We start from the raw sequence: 12,688 nt of genomic DNA, 5'->3' as shown, positions 1-12,688 counted from the left end.
AGCAGGCTGTGGAGCTGGTTTAAGAGAAAAAGCAGGCTGTGGAGCCGCTTCCAAAAAGAAAGCAAGTCATGGAGCTGCCAAGGAAGCAAGTTGTAAAGCCGCTTTTAGAGAAAAAGCAGGCTGTGGAGCCGCTTTCAAAAAGAAAGCACGTTGTGGAGTCACTTTCAGAGAACAAGCAGGTTGTAGAGCCGTTTCAAAAAATAAAGCAGGCCGTGGAACCACTAAGGAAGCAAGTTCTGGAGCCGTTTTCAGAATGGAAGCAGGTTGTAGAGCCGCTTTCAGAAAGGAAGTAGGTTGTGGAGCCGCTTTCAGAAAGGAAACAGGTTGTGGAACCACTTCCAGAAAGAAAGCAGACTGTGGAGCCGCTAAGGAACCAAGCTATGGAGTCCTTTCCTAAAAAGAAACAAGTAGAGGAGCCTCCGGAAGAAGTTCAAGAGTTAGAGGAAGTTGTCATTGACGAAGAGCCTATCTTCGAATGGAATGATGTGGCAACGATGATAGAATATAAGAGGCTCGGGCCTGGCCAAAACCAACATGTCAAGCCTTTGCATATTCGGGTCTCGATGAATGGCTATCCTCTTGACCAAGTTCTGGTGGACAGTGGAGCTTCTGTGAATGTGTTGCCAATTGAGACCCTACAGAAGTTCGGAAAGACTAGTGATGATTTGATTTCTACATTTGTGCGGCTTACCGATTTCGTGGGAAATTCTTACAAACCGGCAGGTATGATCACTTTGAATGTGCAGGTGGGGACAAAGGAAATATCATCAAATTTCATGGTGATTGATGGTAGGCCATTCTATTCGGCTTTATTGGGACGGAATTGGATTCATGCATGCGAGTGTGCCTTCGACACTCCATCAAATGTTGATGTTTTGGGATGAAGATAAAGTCCAAGAAGTGAAGGCCGAGGAGGATCCCTTGTCGACAGAAGTGATCACAATTGATTCAAGTGAATGGCTCAAGGCAAAAGGACATGGGCTCAATGGAAGCAATCGCCCATCCCTTTTGAGGAGGGCATTGTTGGACATGAGTCCAAAAGCACCTGAACGAGAATGAGGCTCAAAGACAAAAGTGGTGCCAGAGCTCATTGGCCACGGAGCCGCTCAACAGCAATGGAGCTTTAAGCCTCGGAGCCAAAGATTGTTGTTTCCACAGAACCGAAGGAAACAGTTTCCATTGGATTGTGGTGCTTCCACAGGGCCGAAAGCAGATGAAGGTTGCCTCCACAAGATAGAAAGCAACAGCTTCCACAGATCATGGGATAACTACATCCGTTGGCCCTGGGTTAATAAGTTCGTACTTAACATTAGTGGAGGACCTATGCACTCTCATGCTTTATTCAAAAAGCTCCATGGAACAAACCAACAAGAGGAAAACCGAAGATTCCATTTAACTCGAGGCTGTTGGGGATACATCCCCATGGACCGGCTAGGAGTACTGGAAACAAGTCGGAGTAAAAAATATATCTGGTCCAGAGGCAATGGAAGAAGTTCAGAGCAAGTGGAACCCGGTCTAGAGGCAATGGAAGCGGCTGGGAGCTGATGGAAGAAGGTTACCAGGTGGTTAGGAGCTTATGAAAGGAGGTTACCAGGGAGCTGATGGAAGGGGGTTACGAGGCGGTTAGGAAGTAGTGGAAGGAGGTGATTTGGAAGTTGGAGGTAGTAGTGGGAGGTTACCAGAAAGGTGGAGGTAGTAGTGGGAGGTTACCAGGAAGTTGGAGGTAGTAGTGGGAGGTTACTAAGTGGTCGAGAGTGCTGGAGAAATAATTGTAACCGCCCCTTTAGTGGGAGAAGTGGTTATTCTAGCTTAGAATTACAAGTAGGAAAAAGAAACACAACACACACACGCACAACAGAACAATTCGTCTATTTTCTTACTTTTCTTTCATGTTTTATTTTCGTGGAATGCATTTAATTCGAATTATATACTTTTATCTGCTTTCCAGTAGATGTTAGTTTAAATCCATTGAAATCGGTCGTTTAGGCTCGAAGCCTTGTGGACGATCGAAGCTGTGCAGGCTCCATCGTAGAAGCCGCCTCCAATCCGACGACGGACAAACTCTTTGGAGTACTTCCGGAACCCATACCGACAAATTGACGAACATTCTTGGAACCTCCGAATTTCAGGATCCAACATAAAGAAGAAAAATCTAACATGCACAAACCCAATCTTGTTAGTAGGTTTGGAAATAGGTACCATAGGTTCTATACGAATTTAATCAAAATGAATATTGTAGTATTTGACTTGATATTTGTGAACTATTCAATATTTGATTATTTTGTTCGAATATTATAATATTATTCCTATTCTATTTAAATAGTTTTCATAATTATTTGATTTGATTCGAATGTTAGATTTTTTTTAAAATATAAATTTAACAATATCATTTAAATATTCGATTCGTTTTGTCCTATTCGATTCAATTCGATTTGAAATTTTAAAATAAAAAATTTAAAAATAACATTGAGGCAACTTGATAAATAAACATATATATATACCTATTTAATAATTTATCAAAAATTTGAATTGATGCAGAAAAAGCTTTCTTCTTCTAATAAAAAAAAGTATATCATTATATAGTCGTAGTTTTAATCATATTATATATTTATTTTTATAAAATTTTAAAACTCATTTTAGATAAAAAAAATTATGTTATTTTTAATAAATATAATAATTGTACAAATTATATTTAATTTGGATTTAAAGCGGAACATATTCTCTAAGTGTGTCATTTAATTCTCTTTTTGGGTCGATTTACTTTCCAATTTAGATTTGGATGGCTTCTTTGATATGAAGGAATTCATTTTTCGATTTGACTTTTCCGGACTTTGGAGAGCTTTGGTCTCCGTGCACACAAATTTGATTGTCGACTTTGGATTTGAAGACTCATTTTGATGGATTTGGGGTATTGATCTTTGTGGAGATAGATTTGGTACTTCAATTTGGCTTTACCGGACTTTAGAGGGCTTTGATCTCCATGCGGACGATTTTTTATCTTCAACTTGGACTTTGGATGAATATGGAGATTTGATTGCTGCCGAGGTAGATATGATGCTCCATAACGCTTTTGGGTGGCATATCCCTTTGACTTTTGGATCGAAATTTGATGATTTGGCGAAGAATACGAAAAATACCTTGAAGCTTTAGGATGAACTTTGGAGGTTTTTTCTTGTCTTTGACGGATTTTTCAACGACTTTGGAGCTTTGATCCTTCGTCGTCCGGCTTGGACATACGACAAAAAACGTTAAATTCATCGATTCGTCAACTAATATTGGATTATTTATCCAAATCAATGACTTTTCAACAAAGAATGCTTCAAATGATACAAAGAACATAAAGAACATTGCAGAAAGAGTTTAGAGATTTACCCATTTACTAGAATCTTCGATGTAATTTCGGTGTGTCAAATGAGTTGGCCAAAACTCCTATTTATAGGGAATGGGTGGTCTCGGCTTTCTTTTCGAATGATCTCACGTGGCGTGTCCCGATTGACCAACGGAAAAATTTTATAATCCTTCATTTTTCATCAGATGTCGTTTTCTATTTTTTATGGATTTGATTTGCGTCTTTCTTTCTCGTCAAGATCTTTATATCATTTTTTTTCATAAGATATTAGTTTAAATACTTTCTTTATTGACGAGATTAATTTATTTTATTGTCAAATTTATTATAGCACTATATATGAACATAATATTTATATGATATCTTTTATTTTAAGCAAATTTTACATTAATGATTGATATTTATTATACAAATATTAACATATGTGCATAATTAGTTATCATATTTTATTTTGTCATAATTTTATTTTCTTCCAATATATATGATATTTAATTTAATTTAAGCATTTAATTTTTAATGTCTACAAAATACCTCATCGAGACTTGTTTAAGTCGACGTAAAACGTTTAAGGCTTGAATAAGTCTCAAAATACAAGTCAATTTATTTTTTGACTATTTTTTTTTTCATGGCTATTATTTTTTTTAGCCAACTTTTTTTGAACGGTTTTTTTTTTTTTTTTTCGGACAAGTTTTTTATTTTTTTGTCTAAACGATTTTTCTTTTTTTTTTAAGCTCGATTTTTTTCCCTTTCTTAGGGCTATTTTTTTTCTTTGTCCAATTTATTTTTAGTGGCTTTTTTTTACATAATTGACTGAACTCGGAGTTATATTCCAAGTTGTCTATGTATCCAGTGAATGAATCAAGTCATAATGTAGTTCAAAACAAATTGAATTTGTTTGTTTTTGTTAATCTGTTTATTCTCGTGTTAATCAGTCTTGTAGAAAGTTTTGCCTCATTTTTAGGAGATTATAGAAAGTTTATCCTCGTTCCAAGGAGATTTGGAAAAATTTATCCTCGTTTCCAAGATATTGAAAAAAGTTTATCCTCGTTTTTAGGAGATAATAGAAAATTTATTCTTATTTTTAAGAGTGATGATTTGATTTGGATTTTTTTAAAAAAAAAGTAAACCAACTTTAAGTTCATATTCAGTCATCAATTTGTAGACTTCTATGGCAATGTATGAACCATCTTCTTGAAAAAAAAAAATTCAGAACAAAAGTTGATTACAATTGTACTTTGACTTCTTTTCCTTCTTTCTTTTATGAAGGTTCAGACAACATTCCAGTATTTGTTGCATTTGCAGTCTTTTTGTCAAGTGCTTTTAATCTTGGATGGCTTTTAGCAGGAGGAAGGTGAGCAATTGCTCAGGGCCTCTAAGTAATCGAAGACCTATATATTAAAAATATTATCCCATTATATTATTATTAAATTTTAAATTTTAAAATTAAATTATAAATTTTAGTTTATATTTTTTTCTTCCGAATTATCCAATTCAATTTTACTATTAAAATTAAATTTTAAATTCTCATTATATATCTTTTATATCTTTTCTTTTCAACCATACTGCACCTCATCTTTCATAATTTAATGGTCATCTAATCTTTCACCTTCACGTTCCACTGCGCCGCACCCACCCACCGAAACCAAACCCGCCCCCCTCTCTCTCTTTCTTCCTCCCTCAATTTCTCTCGTTTTCAAATCTTTGGACACTACTGTGAATCACCGTCGGTCCACCTTCCATCTTTTTTTTCCGAATCAACACCGCCGCCAGATCGCCATCAACCTCTTACCCAATCCAGCCACCGTTGATGATATTATTTTGAAAATATATTTTAATTGTGTATTTATAGGGCCTAAAATCTACTTTTGCTCAGAGCTCTGAGAAAGTTCGAGATAGCCCTGCTTTTAATTCTTCACTGTTTCAGGATGCGCTGTCTTTGGTGGCTAATTCTTTTTGGAATGATGATCTTTACTGTAAGGGTTTATTTTGCATTCTTCGGCGGGTTTATCTTTCTTTGTTTCCTTTGATTCTTGAGTCTCATCAATTGTGAGTCAATGGAAATTCTCTCTTGAGTCGGGGATCTCTATGTCTGTTGTGAGAAATCCAAATGTGATTGAAGTGACGCTCGTTGTAGCATTGTCATGTTCTAGGGTGATTTTCCTTCGTGGACAAACTTCATGATTTTTTTTCTTTGAAGATGAAGCAATCATTGATAAGATGGCCCACTAGGCGATGATACTTGAAGTATTTTGGATCATCAACTCTTGTAGTTTTCTCTGGTCTTTTGGACTTTGAAAGTTCAATGAGGTTGGCTTCGAGTAAACCATAAAAAATGCATGAGACATTAAAATCCAAGAAAGGATATGTCTTTGACTGCTTTGTTTTTTGTGTTGGCTTTAGTGGCGGTTCCTTTTGAGTCATTTGTTTTTTCGTTATTGTCCTCTTGTCTTTATTTTGAATTTTGGTTGAAGATTTGTCCATCGCTCTCACAATTATTTCTTCTTTGCTATGAGAGTTGAAGTTATGATTGCCCCCACTGTTTGAAGTGTTGTATTTCTCGTCTTCTGAGAAATCTTCAGTAGGCGGTCCATACATTCCACTGGACGTCATGTTCAATTCTATATCATGAGTACGAGTTGCGAGTTTTTCAAAAGTATGGGGCCGGATCTCTTGTAAGATGTATTTCAAGCCCCACTGCATTCCTTGAATGCATATTTCTATGTCTAATGCCTTGGATAGATGGTCTTTCCACTTGAAGCTTAGACTTCTCCAGCGGTTGATATAGTCAATTACCAGCTCATCTTTCCATTGACGGTTATTTGTTAGTTTGGTCATTCTGACAGTTCTATTCATACTGTAGAACCAATTCAAGAATTCATACTCTAGTTACTCTCAACTGTCGATAGAACCAACCTCTAAGTCGATGTACCAGTCAAAGGTGTTACCCTTTAGTGACCTCACGAATTATTTGACTAAGAGGTCTCCATATGTTTCAACATCATTGCATGTCTCGACAAAATGCGCTATACGTTGCTTTGGGTTGCCTTTGCTATCAAATTGTTGAAACTTTGGTGGTTGATAGCCCGTTAGCATTTTGAGGACGTTAATCCTTGCAGTGTAAGGTTTGACATAAGTATGCGTCGGCTTTGAACTTCCTTCAACTTCGCTTTTGAGAGCTCCTTTGATATGCTCGTCATCGTTTGTTCTAACTAAAAATATTTTTACCATTGCAAATACAACTATCTTTTAATTTATATAAAAATAAATTTTTTTTTTAATATTAATATATAATTATTTTTACTTTAATATGAAATGAGTATTTTTTAGTATAAGAAACGAATATAATAAACAAATACTTTTAATTGGGAGAGAATGAATATTATTACGTAGGTTATTATGTAAGGTTGCAGGCAAGTTTATAAGTCATACTTCAATTAAAAGTAAATTAAGTTTAGGTTTTACAATTTGTCTTTTTTTCTTTTTTTTTTTCGAGCTAATAGGCCAAGTTTATACTATAATTTTTTTTAAATAGATTTGTCCTTTTTAGCCAAAGTCTAGGCTATGATATCTCCGTCCTTAGAACAACGGAAAAGGTCCAAGGCATAAAAAGCCTGTAAGAAATACATGTTTAGTCTATAAATTATATTTTTATTAAAAATGGTATAAACTAAGGTTGTGTTTGTTTGGTGATTTTGATTTGAAGTTAGCATTTGAATATTAAAAATTTTAAATTTGAATATTTATATGATGTGATATAAATAGGTGTGATGTGATGTTTTGAATATAAAATTAATTTTTAGTATAATATAAAAAATTTAAAATAGGTATTTGATTTGATATTTCGGACAATTAGATATAAATTTCCACCCGTATTTTGATCTTTAAATTCAGTCCCAACACACATTTTACACACACTGTACTACATACTCTTTGAAAAACTTTAACATTAATTCCCTACCTCACTTTCAATTCCAATATTGTCCTTCTCCTTCTTCCTAAAATCTATTTTATCAATTATGCATTTGTCGGAATATTTTTTTTCGGTGTGGTATACCTATATTTAATAATTTTATACCTTTGTTGTTTGATATCGCAGGCTATATTTGTTTAAAAATACTCTGGTTTTGTTGGTATATACTATGACTACTCATCTATGAACTTTGATATTTATTTTATGTACTTGTATATTAGATTATGTTAAAATCGTGTTGCTATACAGCGGTGTCTTCCAAAAATAATAAAAATTGAAACTAATTTTTCTAGAGATTAAGGTTTGTTTATCACCGTGATGGTGAGAAATGAAAATAATTCCTTTTTTTTTGGATAAATATTCGGGATTTCTAAAGTACATTCTTGTATTTTTCGGAGCCCACTTGTCTTTGACACTAGTGGAAAAATTTCGCACTCAGGTATCCGTAGAATATGTGTCATATATTATATTATTTATAACAAGATAATTATATTTCGTATAGGTAATGCGGAGATATCCGATGCACAACAAAAAATTATAGACGTCCGTTTTCAACAAAGCCGGATATGTCCCCTTATGGAAGAACATTGAGCAGCATATAAAGCCTGTTTTGGAGGCCATGTCACTTGCCTAAAACTTTGTTGCACAATCCCAGCCCAAGTGTTGGAAGAATTCTCGATTTCAAGGGACTCGTTGAAGGATTGTAAATAACAATATAGCTAAGTCATGAAATAGTTAGGTATGCTCAGCGTGGTCATTGCATTTTGTCTTACCATGCCGGCCCAAACAAAGATGATTTGAATCACAACAGGTGAAACAGTTTTAAAAAATATGGTCGTTGTGATCATTTAGGACATAACTAACAAAGTTGCAAGGAGGCTCTATCGTAGGTATTTCTAATTTGTCGTTTTGTGGCTAGAATTTCTTTTTATTTTTGGAAAATTGTAAATGTAAATCTGTGTACGAGACCACTATCAAATGATTTAGAGATTAGATTATATTCTCTTGTATATTACTGAGCGTACACAATTATTATGTTGGGGGTATATATCATTCCAAACCAATTATTCTAAAGTAGAAAACAAATGTATGTGAATTCATAACAAAACTACATTACAAGTTATTATAGGTATATAAAATATGACTAGGATTAATAGACATTAACAACGATAGTACATTGCACATGATATTTTCTTATTAAATTAATACTTGAGATTTTTTATATCCCCTAAATAGTCGTTATAATATAACATGACCTATTGTTTACCTACACCCTTTTATATAAAATACCATTAACATAAATTGTATTTATTTATACGGGTTTTTAATTCTTGCGAAAAGTTATTACAATGAAAATATAAGTATGTTGTGATGTTCAGAGAGTATATTTTTATTAATACCAGAGATATACATATCCAAGTAAGAAGGTGCGCCTTTGTGTATGAAAGTATTCATATTTGTATATAGGTATAATTACAGTAAACATAGGTATTTAAGTATCTATCTAGAATTTGTCATTGATTGGTGTTGGATCAAATAGCTATGGGTTAATTACATCACACCCACTTTATTAAAAGTTAGCGTGCATCAGCAGATATTTCTAAAACGACATATGAGATCACTTATCCATGTATTGAAGATTGAGTGAGAATGTCACTTATGATAGACATGTATAACATATTATGTGGTGAATCGTAGTAATAGATATTTTGAAGTTGATGCATAATTGATGACGTATGATGTTCTCTGCCTTGTAATTGTCCATGCAAATATTCTTTTATAGTAGAAAAAATACCCTAACAATAATAAGTGTGTTAGAAGTTATAAAATATAAATATTAGTCATGAAACATATTGGTCCTTCCCATAATGTATGGAATAATTCTTCATTAATGTGTACATGTGAACCATAGTCATTGATGTGTACACGAAACGTATCCATCACTGCTTTCAGAATATTTTGGTGAGTACACATCTTCTCAATATACGTTAAATATGTATAATACTTATAAAGTCTATTTCTCAATACGACTATAGTCAATCAATTCAGAAGTATGTAACTTAGTGAATGAAGGAACAAATATCATCATTGCGGGTATGTAACTTCCATTTAGAGGCTTGTTGACACCCGACTATGAAATTTTGCAAACTGAAGTATATTAAGTACTTATGTAAGTACATATTTTCTTTCAGTACATTTTCTCACATTCTGTATACCAATACATGGTTCCATAACAATAGCCCTTCAATCGATCTATTAGAGTGTTTGATATTTTTGAAACTATACATATATAAAACACAAGCTAGCACATGTTGGATATTGAAATTTGTAAGAAAATTGCATGTTGTCAACAATATTAATTAAAGCATCGTACAACTTCCAATTTGAAGGATCGGCAACAACGGTACGTTCGTCTTCTATTTCACCATAATCAAGATGCAGTTTCACAAACTATTAATCGAAACACACATTATATACCCAATTATATAATATTACTTATAGAATATTTTCAGTTAGAATGCATGTATATGCAGAAAGGATAGACGTACTTCGGTGAGCAAAAATAATGAATTCTACATAATAATGATGGTACATACAAAGAAGAATAAAACTACGTACATATATTTCACTAACCTTGATTGTTTGTTTATTTTTCTTACTCTTTGTTTTTCCCCTACCTTTCTACTCCCCTCACATCTCAATTATTTTACGACAAAAATAAATCTACAAAAATACAAAAATACAAATGAAGATACTTTTATAGATAACAAGATCCTTTACAATTTCAAACACGTCAAAATAATTTATATTCGACCCGATAGTACGACACATCAAAATATAAAATGACCTGACACAAAGGCTTGTACAAACCCAATTGGGCACAAATGAAATAGATTTAAGCACATCAAAAATTCAAAAAATTGATTGTACAAAGAATATAAACTGTAACATAGGTGTTACGTATGAATTTTATAATTAGGTTAAAAGGTCCAAGCTAGAAGGAGATGTGGGCCTGTAGTTGGGTCTGCTAGATTAATTAAGGGGTGTTTTAGGATAATCGGTTGAACCGGACCTCCTTTTAAGGAAATAGGCAGGTCGGTTGGTCCGCGGTCGGATAAGCAAGTTGGAAGGTCCGCGGTCGGACAGGCAGGTCGGTTGGTCCGCGGTCGGATAAGCAAGTTGGAAGGTCCGCGGTCGGACAGGCAGGTCGGTTGGTCCGCGGTTAGATAAGCAAGTCGAAAAGTCCACGGTCGGACAGGCAGGTCGGTTGGTCCGCGGTCGGATAAGCAAGTCGGAAGGTCCACGGTCGGACAGGCAGGTCGATTGGTCCGCGGTCGGATAAGCAAGTCAGAAGGTCTGCGGTCGGACAGGCAGGTCGGTTGGTCTGCGGTCGGATAAGCAAGTCGGAAGGTCCGCGGTCGGACAGACAGATCGGTTGGTCCGTGGTCAGATAAGCAAGTCGGAAGGTTCGCGGTCGGACAGGCAGGTCGGTTGGTCCGCGGTCGGACAGGCAGGTCGGTTGGTCCGCGATTGGATAAGCAAGTCGGAAGGTCCGCGGTCGGACAGGCAGGTCGGTTGGTCCGCAGTCCGTTATCAATTCGAAGGTCGGAAGGTCCGCGGTCGAACAGGCAAGCCGGTTGGTCCGCAATCGGACAGGTAGGTCGGTTGTTACGCAGGTGGATGAGCAAGTCGGCTGCTGTGGAGGTCGGTTGCTGCGGGGATCGAGTGAGAGAACAGTAGCTTGGTCGGTTGGGTTACGCGGCTGATAAGACGGTTGAAAACACGTGTCCACAAAAGAGGAATTAATAGACGGTTGAGAGTAGGCGGTGTAACCGTTCAGGCGACGGTTCGAGGTACTGTTTCTAAAGAATATTTTAAGGATTGTGGTCAGCAACTGGCAGGGGATCTTCAATCATCTTCAAACGACAGCAAAGTCAGTGATTCGGGGATCATCCTTTAATTTTCAGTCTGTAGCATTTATTTTCCCGCTTATTTATGTACCGTACAGTGTTTAGAGATTTCTAATCTCAGGCACTAATTATATCAAATTCGAAGATAATTTCCTATTTTTGGATTTTACTTTTTATTGTTCAAAAATTGCATCAACAAAGTGGCGACCACAGTGGGAGAAAGGCAAGATTGCTGATCCTACGTCAACAGAGAATTTCATACAACTGAGGTCTGGCCGAATCATCAGAAGGATCAATATGGTAGGTTCACAACCTCAATCATCTTCAGCGCCGGTGGGAGAAATTATTCCAACACCTCCCATGCCAAATGCAGGGGAAATCCCCCAAGCACCCGCTGACTAGGTGTCTTATGTTCAACAATTGAACAATCAGCAAACTTTGACTATGCAGAATATGTTGCGCGAGCAACAGAATCTCATGCAGAACATGTTAGATCAAGCTTTATCAAGGGTTACTCTTCAACCCACTCAGACGCCACCAGGAATATCACCATCAAGAATACAAGCAAATTCCGCAGGGCCATCATACGTTGACAGTACATTGCCAAGCGCCACAACGTTTAACCAAACAGATAGGGGAAAGACTCCTCTAACTTTCCCTAATAATGTTCCTTTGGGATCAAGAGTTGAAAATATGCATCCGAACACTGTAAGGGAAGAGAGGCAAGGAGCATATGTTCAGGATCCCATCCTTATCCCTGATCATCAACACCCTCGTTTGGATCCTGAAAAGATTGCGCAAGTATTGAGAGTTCATTTCGGTTTGAATCCTCAGATGGCCAACCGTCCTGGTTATCAAAGACCTTTTCCTGAAAGGATCATTAACGAATATCTGCTTCCAAGGAATTATCGATCACCTGATTTTCATGCTTTTTCAGGGAAAGACGAATCCTCCACCATAGAGCATGTGGGTCGTTTCACAGCAAAGTTAGGAGAAGTTGCAAATAATCCTTTTTATAAACTGCAACTATTTGGATTGTCTCTTACCAGAACAGCTTTTTCATGGTTTGTAAATCTGCCACCTGGGCAAATACAAACTTGGGAAGGTTTGGAACCGGCGTTCCATGCTAGATTCTTTAATCTTTTACCAACTATTTCTCTTACCGATTTGTTGGAATTGAAACAATATCCAGAAGAGTAAGCCTCACAGTTTATTGAAAGGGTGCGATTGATGAAAGGACGTTGTCCTACTATAATCAATGAAAAAGAAATGACCAATTTAGTGGTCAGAAATATGCATGGCCGCCTAAGAGAGGCACTCACTGCTCATGATGTAGAAGATTTGGCAAGTCTTGCTGCCAAGGCTGGACGTTTAGAGGCTCTTTTCAGAGAAAAGGATCAGAATTTCAGGCGTAATAAAGTTCAACATATGGCGAGTGTGGAAACAGAAGCATACGACTTT

The sequence above is a fragment of the Andrographis paniculata genome, unplaced genomic scaffold, assembly GCF_009805555.1.
Source record: "Andrographis paniculata isolate CXL003 unplaced genomic scaffold, ASM980555v1 Contig37END, whole genome shotgun sequence".
NCBI lineage: Eukaryota > Viridiplantae > Streptophyta > Magnoliopsida > Lamiales > Acanthaceae > Andrographis > Andrographis paniculata.
Note: the sequence above shows the minus strand (reverse complement) of the source record.